We start from the raw sequence: 11,742 nt of genomic DNA, 5'->3' as shown, positions 1-11,742 counted from the left end.
AAAAAAAAAAGGCAATACATAATAATAACTCATTGCGTGTTATTAATATTATTATTATTATTATTACAGTTGGTCTAATGATTGCAATTAGCGTTATGGTACTGGGGTTAAAAAATGAACAGCATTTGATATATTTATTTGATTAAATTTGCTTCAAATTGACTCGTTCGCTCACTCATGTATCGAAAAGCATCTCAATAGCTGCGAGCAGACAGGCCATAAATCAGATTTCAATAATGGCAGATCATGTTTCTTTATATAATTGATCTATTTTTATTGTGCATTTTGAAGAAGAAAAAATACGCTGCTGGTTATTTTTTTTATTGTAATTAAAATGCAATTAATACAACGCTGATTTATTTTTTTATTTTTTTAGGGAATCATGACATGATTATTAATCTATTTGCTTTGCATTAACTTTTCATTGGGAATTTTTTCACAACATAAAAATAGACTGGCTGTGCAGCTTATGTAGAACAGAGTTTTTTTTAGTTATTGCGCTAAAAAATATGAAATATGAGCAAAGTTTGAGAATTAGTTGTTCTTTTTAAGCATCTATTTTATTAAAATAAATCAGTGATGCAGACGTGCCACTTGCTCGAGATAAAGCCAGAGCTTTTGACCTCTTCTAAAGGACTAAAAATAAAATTAAAAAAATATCAGAGCCACAGTGTCTCGTGGCATTAAAGCAACTTGAGCAAAGCCATGGCTCTGTGTCCTCCTTATTTCATGCACGTCCCGTAAAATCAGTAATAATCAGAAACATCTTAATCATTTTTAAAGAGCCAACTGCCTACATGTCCGACTCTGTCCGAGAGGGACAAGCAAGCAATTCGGTTCATTAGTGGTGAAAAGGGGGAGAGGATGGAGGGAGAGAGGGGAGGGTGCGAGGAAGAGAGATGTGTGCTATATCCTGAGCAATCTATCTAGCTGGTGCTGAGGGTTAATAGCTGCTGCCAAAGATAAGTGAATTATAAGCTGTTGCTTTCACCTCTACACAATCTATTGCCAAATTGCCCAGTCACAAAATGAGAGTGTAGATTTTTTTTTCTTACTTTTTTTTTTTATTATTTAAGAGAAATCCAAGTTTCAATTTGTGGGGAGAAAAAAAAAATATCAGTGAAAGTCAAAGGAAGGAGGGGGGCTCTTTGTTAATTGTATTTTTCTCTTAGATGAGACAAACCGAGGCGCATGTTGTAAATGTTTTTGTCTGTTCTACCGAGATTGCAAATATCTATTTTGCACAGAACTCACTATGCTTTTTTGCACAGTTTCAAGTCGCTTATTAGAACTTAACCCCTGATTACACGCACCAAGGCGATTTAAATCTGATTATCAAATTAGGAGACTTTGAGACAAATCCTCTTAGATCTGATACTGTTGACTGGAGAGGGAAAATGGATCTCCACACCCGTCACGTAGGTAACGATGCTGTCCTGAAAGGGAGTTTTAAACCGTATTTGACAACAAATGCAGCTGCCCCGCTATTTCAGAAGATATTAAAGGAAAATGAATGCAAATCTGTGTGCAGGAGCCATCTGGACGTGGAGAGAGGGAGTCAGCTGCTCCACACACTGAGGCGCGGAGCCTGAATCCGTCTCAGCTCATTCTGTGGGATCATCTGCGTGGTGGGCTTACACCGTGGAAAATGCGCTCTTCATCATTAGGTGAAATGTTACCATCAAAATAAAAAGAAAATGCTGATCCCCGTTTGTTTTAGTGGTTGCATGCATGAAAACTTTGCACGGGAGTGGAATTAGGAGGCTTAGTCACATTTTCTCATTACTCCCCCCCCCCCTCCACTCCAAAAAAAACAACAACAAAAAAAAATCTGTTTCTCAGCTGCATGATGGAGGTAAGTGATGGGTGACAAGAAGGGGAACAAGTGCAAACTATTTGCCTGATCTCTGTATCTTGGCCGCATTGAGTGAGGCTGAATGCTCGTTTAAATGACCGGCTGATGACACGGGGGCCTGTTATCTCATTCTTCTATTCAGTGACCACAATGAATGAACCCCCAAAGATTTGGGCCCTGACCACTGATACAAAACCAAACTCCTCGGGACGCGTGGTTTCCAATAATGGAGAGGAAAAAAAAATGTACAGGGTGACTTCGAAGACCTCCCGTCTCGACGGGACGAGCCTCCTCCGTATTGAGGGTGACGTCTTCTTTTTTGTGTGAATTTACGGGGCGAGGCCCTCATGATCTCCTTAAATTTGCATGTAAATGGCGACATCAGCCTATACGCGTGCCAGGGGCCAGCGGGCCTCCCAGATGTCAAGGCAAAGTCAATCAGCCGGCCGCTGCCCAGCTGTCCATCGATGCACTTTATTGGGACAACACTTTCATTATGCTCACCTGCATTGTTTCCTAATGGATTGATTGGAAAAAAAAAAAAAAAAAGGAGGGTGGGGGGGAAATAAAGGAAATCTTATTAGCACCCAGCAAGCAAGTTCGCTCACGGCTTTATCACAGAGGTTGTTTTAAAAGTGAGCTTTTTTTTCGATTAAATATTAATCAAATACGCCTACAGTTACGCATCATTCCAAATTCCATATGGAGCGAGAAATAGGCAGTCAGCCCACTTATTGTTTACCGCAACTAACGTTCCTTATTCCATCGTTGAGACCTGCAACACAGCGTGTACTTGAACTTGAAATGTATGGATTGATTTATTTATTTATTTGCATGCGACGTGCGTAAGTTAGTGCGCAAAGAAAAAAAAAAAGAGACGCAGCCTTTGTTTTAGATAATTGTTTTGTGTCACTTGTAGCTGTTAGAAAAGATGGATTAAGTTTCTGCACATGCATTGACATTTTTCTCACAAGTGGGAGAAATTAAACAACATTTGTACATATATTTAAATAATAATAATTTACTAAAATGCTCGATTGCGCGTTACAATTAAATCCTCTTTGGGAAACTTTTGCTTCCATCAACAACTGCAGGCCTAATAAATGCACGTCCGGAATTTGACGTGACATGTCGGAATATCATATTAAAAACGCAGCTTGCGCGTTATTTTTAATTATAGGAGCAAAACACAAACGGCAGAGAGTGATGAGATCAATCATGTAGGCTGTATCCATGTCAAGTAGTTTACGGCTGATAGACGGACAGCGCCCCTCGTTGGTTACACTTGAGATCATTGTGTCGATATGAGGCAGCTGTGTTCCTCACTGACAAGATAGCTAAATCTCAACTTGGCTTTATCCAGGGGACCCCCTCTTTGGCCCCCACACGGCGACAGAAATTGTTTATATCCAGGGCAAATTATTTAAAATTAAAAAAGTAAAAAAAAAAAAAGATAAATCCAGAAAATGCGCACAACAGCGTGACCACTAATAGAAATTAAACTACATATTTGTAGAGCAAAAACATGGAGAAGAGAAATCGTTTTACCCTTTTTCTAAATTGCTTAAAATTAATATTAATATTATCCTTATTGTTGTTGTTGTTATTGTGAGTTACTTGCGGGGCGTTTAGGTGCGTTTATTGTGGGGGGATTGGCTGGAATAAATACAAGCGTGTTATTTGACACACTGCTGGTGTGACTTCACATTTCGTCACTAACTTCTGTCAGAGTGCTCATGTTAATTGTGTGCAGTGGTGAGTTCTGTCAAGGGCATTGCCCGTGCGCACAATTTGCATTTCCATTCTGCTGTGGAAATGATGAGAGAGTTTCTGCGCGGTTTAGAGCCTCGCGGCGCAGTCTGTGGGCGAATTACATTTAAAGAAGGCGAGAGAAATTAAATAAGAAACCGAGACCACTTCAGGGCTATTAACATCTAAAATATCCCCTGGAAATTTAGACCAAAATACACATGACCAAATACCCAGGATACCTTCGCTCTTATAGCGCAGCCCCGTCTTGATTGTGTCCATCACTGTTTTGTGGGCATATCTAAAAATCCTTTATTTAAAAAAAAAAAAAAAAGAATGAAAAGTTATCACGCCGCCTCATATTTCTCCGTGGCGTTGATGGAAGTGAGGCAAATTTGATTATTCAGCCCCTAAATCGGTGCGCTTATAATAAAGGCGCCCTGCTGCCAAACAGGCTGTGGCACCTGGAAACATAGGTGGAGGAAAAAAAGAAATCTATCTGGCTTTAAAGGTCATTTAAAAATCTCATCAGTAAGTATGATATGGGCACATGTTGCATCGGGCAATGTGGCCTCCAAACGGGAGGCATCAGCTTTAACCTTGGTCTCTCTTCCTTCTTCTTCTTCTTCTTCTGCTTCTTCTTTTTTTTTTTCTTCCTCTCTCTCTCTTTTTCCAGCGCCTGTGCGTGCATGACCAAACAGGCTGCAGCCTTTGCCTCAGCACTCAAGAGAACTTTAATTTGCCTGTTGACCCCTGTGATGGAGGGGTTGCCAACTTACAGTGATACTGCCCCACCTGCGAGAGTCCAATAAATTCTCCAGTCACTCCCATCAAAATGTATATTTTCAACATGTTGCATCAGTACCTCCAAATGACTTCTACAGGGGATTACCATCATTAAGGAGATCCACGTTTGATGCAGATTGACAGGGTGTCTCATATATGAGCAATGCAGCACAATTCATTACCACTCCACAACTGAATTTTGATTTTTAGCCAGAGATCCTTATTAATATTGAACTGTGTTACTATTAACAGAAATGTTAATTATGATGTCAAGACAGAGGGAGTCAAGGTGAAAGCTGCACAGCAATAGCTAAAAATAATCCATGCCAGCCAGAGTACAGTATGATCCTGCAGAGGAGTGTTACTGGCAAGGGACCTTTTTGCTGCAACAAAGAGGTGGAAAAGAGGAAGTAAATGAATTAGAGTACAAGCCAGATTTTGTCTTTGTTTCATCCACACTTGTCCTGTCCCTATTTTCCAACCTCTCCCTTTTCCTTGCTATTGGAAGTGCTGCAAATTGTATAATGCTGGTCTTTGTTCTACAGAGTCAAGCCACATGAATAGCCGTCCTGAGCACACACAAAAACACACTGACAAACTGATCATCTTAAAAAAGCAACGCCCTGGTGCTCACTTGGCCTACTTTCCACGGCAGCACTGGGACGTGGGAAGAGGAATAGAATTCAGGGGAGGATGTTCTTGCACTCTGGGAAACATTCAGTATAGCAAGTGTGATGCACATAAACATAGCCTTTGCATTGTCAACCTTAGACTGCATTTGCCCCAGATAACTAGTCCCCATGTGCTAGACTATTCTCTTTGACTTTGCAATTGAAATCCTGAGAAGATTATGCCAAAGCTAAAAGAGGCAAACTCCAGGGTGGGATTTCAATTGTCAATTCCTGTTGGATTTTATAGCATTATGACATATAGTACACCATCTGTTACGCTTCCTGTGACTAGGTCTACATCTGCACAAGTGGAGCCTATTGATGTGAACATCAGTACGACTAAGACCCACGGTTTTGAATGGGCAGCGATATCCAATCGCTAATATTGTCCTTTTGCACACTATTTAACACAGATGTATGACTAAGCACGGGGGTCTCTGGGTTACAAAACACAAGAGCAAATTAGAAAAGGTGCAGGAAAGTAACCACTCCTAACTTTAGCTAAACAGACTTCCTGAAGCGCTAGATAATCTGGGGCTTCTATGTACACCGCCTAACCAAATGTCGACATCTGTGAGGGTGTGCATAAAGAAAAGCTTCTCAGAGAAACGGGGGATAATAATCTTAGTTCCCCTCACCTTCAGCTTGCCCATAGGGGTTTAAAAGGGAGATGAAATCCTATGTAAACATGCCAAGTCAAATTTTCACTTGAAATGTGACATAAAGGCAAAGGGCAGCCTTGGTGCATCACTAATGTGGTTCCACACATGGGTTTTCAGCGCCCCTGGATGTAAACAATTGATGTATTCAGCCCATGGTTTGAACACTGACTCACTGCGCACTCTTAGTATGTTTGAGCATCTTTTTATCCATGACTGTACGTTTAGTGCATAGGTGAAGAGCCCAGAGAAGTCAACACAGAGCTTGTACACAATCACAATGTCTGTACTCAATAGCTCCCTGAAAGTGAGTTTTGCTCTCCTGAGAAACATACAAAGTTTGAGCATCTGTTCCATCATGTAGTCTTTGTTGAGAAATTAAATATTGAACTGATCTAGTGTACCATGAATGTTTCACTCACATAGTGATTAGACAGACAGGAGAGGCAAGACACTGCAGCACTTTACACTCCACTTGAATATACTATATTTGTTGGTCTTGCCTTTAAGTGTTATATGCACCAGATTGTATTGTTGTGATAGCAAAACAAAAAGCAAAAGGGTTTCTTTTAATGTTAAGTGAGTTATGTTGAATGTGCATGTGTGACTTGATGCACAAAACAAATTTATATGCATGTTATGTATGTGCACAAACACAATCATCCACAGTGTGAGAATGACTGTATAGCGAGGTCCAGCTGTGCAAATTAACATAATTTAGAAGAAAAAAAAAACATAAATTAGAATTTTGGTTTTATGATTCAATTTCCAACTTGGTGGCATCTGTTTTTACACTTTAATGTTATTGTGCATGTATAAAAAAAAAAAAAAAAGTGCTGATTTAAATTGGTTTTCTTGTTGTATCTCAGAATAAAGGACGCCTCTTTTCTTAATTCCTCATCTCGTCCTCCAAATCAACAATTGTCTCGTGGGAGGGGAGAATCCCTGATGATATTCTTTTGACATTACATTCTGGATTAAAATGAGTCGAGCGAGGTAACATGCAAGCAGGAGAAGGAAACGGTATCATCACAGAGATCATAAAATGGTGTCGTGAGTAGTCTTTTGTCCAGGACCATAGGAGAGTTCTGTTGCTAAAGGGAAGGACAAAAGCAGAAGGCGCCACGGGTATAAGGTTCCCCTGAGCAACAATACTGAAAGTTTCAACTTGCAGCACATGGGTGTAACTTTAACTGGAATACTGTGGATCAAAGACTCACAAACAAAGTGGGTGGAAATGCTGGAGGAGTGTCTGTGCTCAAGTGAAGGACAGGTTCACTAGAGAGAAAGCGGGAATGACAATTTATGAAACACAGACCAGGCAATCAAGGCTAATTACTGGGACCGTGTTTTGTGAACTCGGAGGGCAGCAGTGATTCAATTAACAAAATTGTCATGTATGATAATTTTGGGTGGGGGAAAGAAAAAAAAAAAACTAAAATTGCCTCTACGAAAAAAAACTGTGTCGAAACAGGCTTAACAGATATAAAACCAAAAAAAAAGAGCTAAATTTAATTAAATCTAACAGCGAGTTTTAAATTTGTCACTGCTTCACGCACATTTAATAAAGAAGAGTATACACAGTAGATTTTGTACTGCATCTCAAACATTCATTCCACACTCCTGTCTTCGCCTGTCATCTTTTCGAGAGTGGGAGAATTATTCAGTTCTGCTTCTTTAAATAAGAAACACAGCCTTGAAATTTGTGGGGCTTAAGGCAATTCATCAGGTTAGATCAGTACAATGTGGATGTGTAACCTTTACACTGCATTGGAACCTGCACATACAAGTGTTATGAAAGGTCCCCGTGGCGCTCTGCTCTTCTGACATGGATTTGAAGACTTGCCACTTTATTAGCTGCTAAGCCCCCACTACTTGTTCTATATAGTGGAGGCCTATGTTATGAGCTGGGATCTCATTGTCTAGCGTTATTAGAGGAAGAGTCTGCAGCACTCTCTCGTCCCCCCCGAGAGAATAGCCTGACTGTTTGAAGGGAAGCTACAAGTGCAATTTAACCCATCTTATTTACAATATGATCTGTTACAAGGACATCATCACTGCAAGGATTCGCATCTAATACATCCCCCCTCAATGTGATTCTTTTCTGTTTTCATTGATTCAGGAGAGTATATTATGTTTGATGTTCTGTTGAGCCTTTAAAAAGAAATTTTAAAAAAAACATCTAGAATCTGTCAAGTTACAGCAGACTTAGAGATTAACCCAAAACTTTATCTACACCGGTCCGGCTCGGTGTCTTCGCGCGTATTTCACGTGAAACTCCGGCAGTCGGGCTCAAAACAACTGCTGTGTGATTAAAGGTCAGTACAGTTGATAAATACCAGTGGATATGGAGCTCTTTTATGATACTATCAACATCAGCTCAGGGAAAACAAGCTGTTTGTGATCATCACTTGTGTCAGCAACACACGCACTTACCCTCCAAAATGGAAATTATCTATTGGCATTGAATAATAAGTGCCATAGTGCCATCTAGTGCACAAATTTGCACACTGAAAAATGACAGTCCCTGTATGGAAACTATACAATACCGGCCCGCTTACACAAATAGAGCTTAAGAGGCACAAGTGATAAAGAAATAATAATAAAGAGAAGGAAAAAAAAAAAGTGAAACACAGTGCCCTGTTTACACTGACTGCTTGTGTGCTTCGGCGCGAGGTTTAACTACACTAAATGACCACACTGAAAATTTCCACTCATGGGGGAAATAAACACGGAGACAAAGGTTTGTCTTCCAAGCCAAGTGTTTGACAACCCTCAGTTGTGGAAAGCCGCGAGGATAATCTCCTTCAGACAATGAGACAATGTTGAAGGCTGTGCATGCAAATTATACTCTTGCCATCTAAATTACAAAGACATACACAGACCTCAAGTCATCAGGCCTCATATCTCACTCATCTGGCCTCCTGGCTGTTAGGTTGCCAGAGGATGCTATAGAAGCAACAGAACAGAAATAATAAGAAAAAAACACATGAGCCAAAACAAGAGTGTTGAATAATTGATTGTGTTTGTCTTTGCTGTTTGTGTGTGTGTGTGTGTGTGTGTATGTGTGTGTGTGTGTGAGAGAGAGAGAGAGAGAGAGAGAGTGTGTGAGAGAGAGAGAGAGAGGGAGAGAGGGAGAGTTAAGACTGAGGGTCTGGACAGAGCTTATGCCCCTGAGCAGAGCAGACACATCCACTGGCCAATGGTTTGTGTTAAAAACTGTCTGATGGACCAAATGTGGGGGGAAGGGTATGTGTGTGTGTGTGTGTGTGTGTGTGTGTGTCTCAGCTCCAAATGAGTGTGTATGGGTATTTATGTTCATGCCTGTGTGTGTGAATTCAAACCGAGATAAATGAGGACAGATTTTGTAAACTTGGACGCGATCAGGTCACGGCAAATTCTACTTTTGGTTACACGAGAACAAAATGAAGTAAAGATTTCCAGGATAACAAAAGCTTGTTGTTAAACGGCCCAGGAATAGGTGTGTTGTAAGATGTTAAAAAGTCAATATACCTTCATTTTGTCTGCGCTGGTAATGAGCCATATTTTCTGGGGAAAATGGCTGCTTCTCCGGAGGCACCATGTCTACTGAATGTGGCCCTGATCCTGGATAAAACAGAAGGCTCACCAATCAATCTCTCCAGGTTGCCCACAGCCAGAGAAAGCAGCTGCACCACATGTTTGCCTTGCGCGATAGCGACAAGTTAACATACGGGCAGCACAGTAACCATCCACAAGCAGCCTCTAGCTGTCTTATAATGAATTCCCACAGGGATGGGGAACTATCAGAGTCAGTGGTGTTACTGGAGGCTCGGAATAAAGTCAACACCTCTCCTTATACCTGATGAAGCTACGGCACGGCAGCACACTCACACACACACACACACACAGTCACAGCCACAACACCCAACTTGTAAAAATGTGATATATAATCTACACAACAATTAAGCTGGATGGTGCATTAAATCACAAATGAGGCTACAGTCAAACAGTTCACCTTCACACAGCCATGGTGAATAAAAAATGGGTTCTTTTTGTTGCGGCATCACTCAGAGCAACAATTTTCTACACTCTGATATGAAGACAGAGATTTGGAGGACGCAAACAGAATCACGCGAAATGTAAAAACCCCTCTTGTAGCAACGTGTTTAAAATTTAAACAGCGATATTTAGTGGTCTTTGTTCTGATTTGGCTGATGGTGGAGCAGCTATAACAGCATCTACTGCTTTCAAATCAAGATGTTTTCAGTAGTGACAAACAGCTTCACCCTGTTCCATTTAGTCAGAGGTTAAAACTATCAGAGGAGAACACACGGCAAGCTCCTCACTCCGAAATCAAGGGTAATTCAAAGTGATTCTTAAAATAATGACGGCTTTACCAGCAATCGATTGTTGTTTTAAAGCTTTACAGCCAAATGAACTCACCACGAATGAGACACAAACTGGTGTGAAAGACTTAACAGTGGTCAAGAGTTGTTTGAGAAAACACTTGAAAAATATGAATTTACCACTCATTGTGTATTCTTATGTCATATGTGGAATAGTCTCAGACCAAGCAAACTTGTACCAGAACTGCAGGTACAAGTTGGTCCATCTTATTGATATATATAGTTTTCCTAACCTCCAGGCCTCTGCTCTGCCGCTTCCCACGGGACGCTGAGTGAGTGATGAGAAGGATGTGCAGCTCAGGAGATATCAGGGAGAAGATGTTGGTGAGATTTGGTGCAGGTCTTTCCAGGTACATCTTTTTTTATTCTCTTGCCACCTCCAGGACAATCTGCAGATGCACAAAGCAAACAAAAACAACCAGCGCGATACCACCACAGTGTGTTACTCAGAGCTCATAATCACAGCTCTGTGTGCACAGTCAGTGCAAATGATGAGCTACTTTCAAAACCAGATGTTACCGATAACATCCAGCTGAAAACAAGTTTTATTTGTTTATTACCACCATGCTTTTTGTGATAGAGTAAAATAATTCAAGTAATAGGCAAACAGACGACTGCATTTCATTTTCCTGCAGAATTAATAAATGAGTATGTTTAAATAGAGTCCCTAAAAAGAACGTTTCTACTTAACCTATTTTATCATTGCAGTGTGGCCCAGATATCACATATTCTCACACTTCATGAGCATTCTTTCAGATTTTTTTTGGAATGTGACTTCTTTTTTTATTGCACAATCAGCCCCTATGGGCAATCCCTTTCTTCCCAATTCACGACACACTCCCACCCTACAGAGAGAGCATTTTACAGAAAAAATAAGAAGAAAACTTAAAATAGCTGCCACAGTTTTAATATCTATTTTGGTGTATATGTTTTGCACAGAGGGAATGCTCGCAAAACTAATACACAGAATAGTTTTTTGGCTGATTCTAAGCACAATATTTGAAAAGTTTTTTCCCCTCATGAAAAGATTTGAGCAAAACAATACAAGATGGTTGACAGCATACAGTGTAAATGCTTGGTTGACAAAGTAAACACTCACTATCCATATCAAAGCATAGCAAATAATGTAATATAGTATTTTTCTTTCAGAATATTATTTGTAAAAGAATAAAAAATATGAAGATTAACAGATTGCTTTGCATGTAACCTTTGCATGTAAGGGATACACCTTCACATCATTGTCTGTAAATACTCATTCAGTAACTTACTGCATGTACATGTGCATTTCTGTGGATGGCTGATATATTTATTAGAATCATGTGTTGAGGAGGTCAAGCCTCTGATTCAGGATTCATTTTCACTAACATGCAAAAATTCTAACTGAAATTAAAATGTTGGATTTCAGGATCACTTATCTTTACTTTCAGCACATTTGTTTGAGTAGAACTATACAGAAAGTCTCTTTTACTTTGTGTAAAATAAAAACTGAAAAGCATACAGGAATTGGAGGAACACAACCAGGAAATTTCTTTGGATGAAGTTTCATGATTTGGCCACTAGATGTCACCAACCGACCATCCAATACAAGCTGGGGTACTTGGTCCTGTCACACATTTCTGAGTGGGACTTTACTC

This window comes from Stegastes partitus, unplaced genomic scaffold, assembly GCF_000690725.1.
Source record: "Stegastes partitus isolate 25-593 unplaced genomic scaffold, Stegastes_partitus-1.0.2 Scaffold267, whole genome shotgun sequence".
Lineage (NCBI taxonomy): Eukaryota > Metazoa > Chordata > Actinopteri > Pomacentridae > Stegastes > Stegastes partitus.
Note: the sequence above shows the minus strand (reverse complement) of the source record.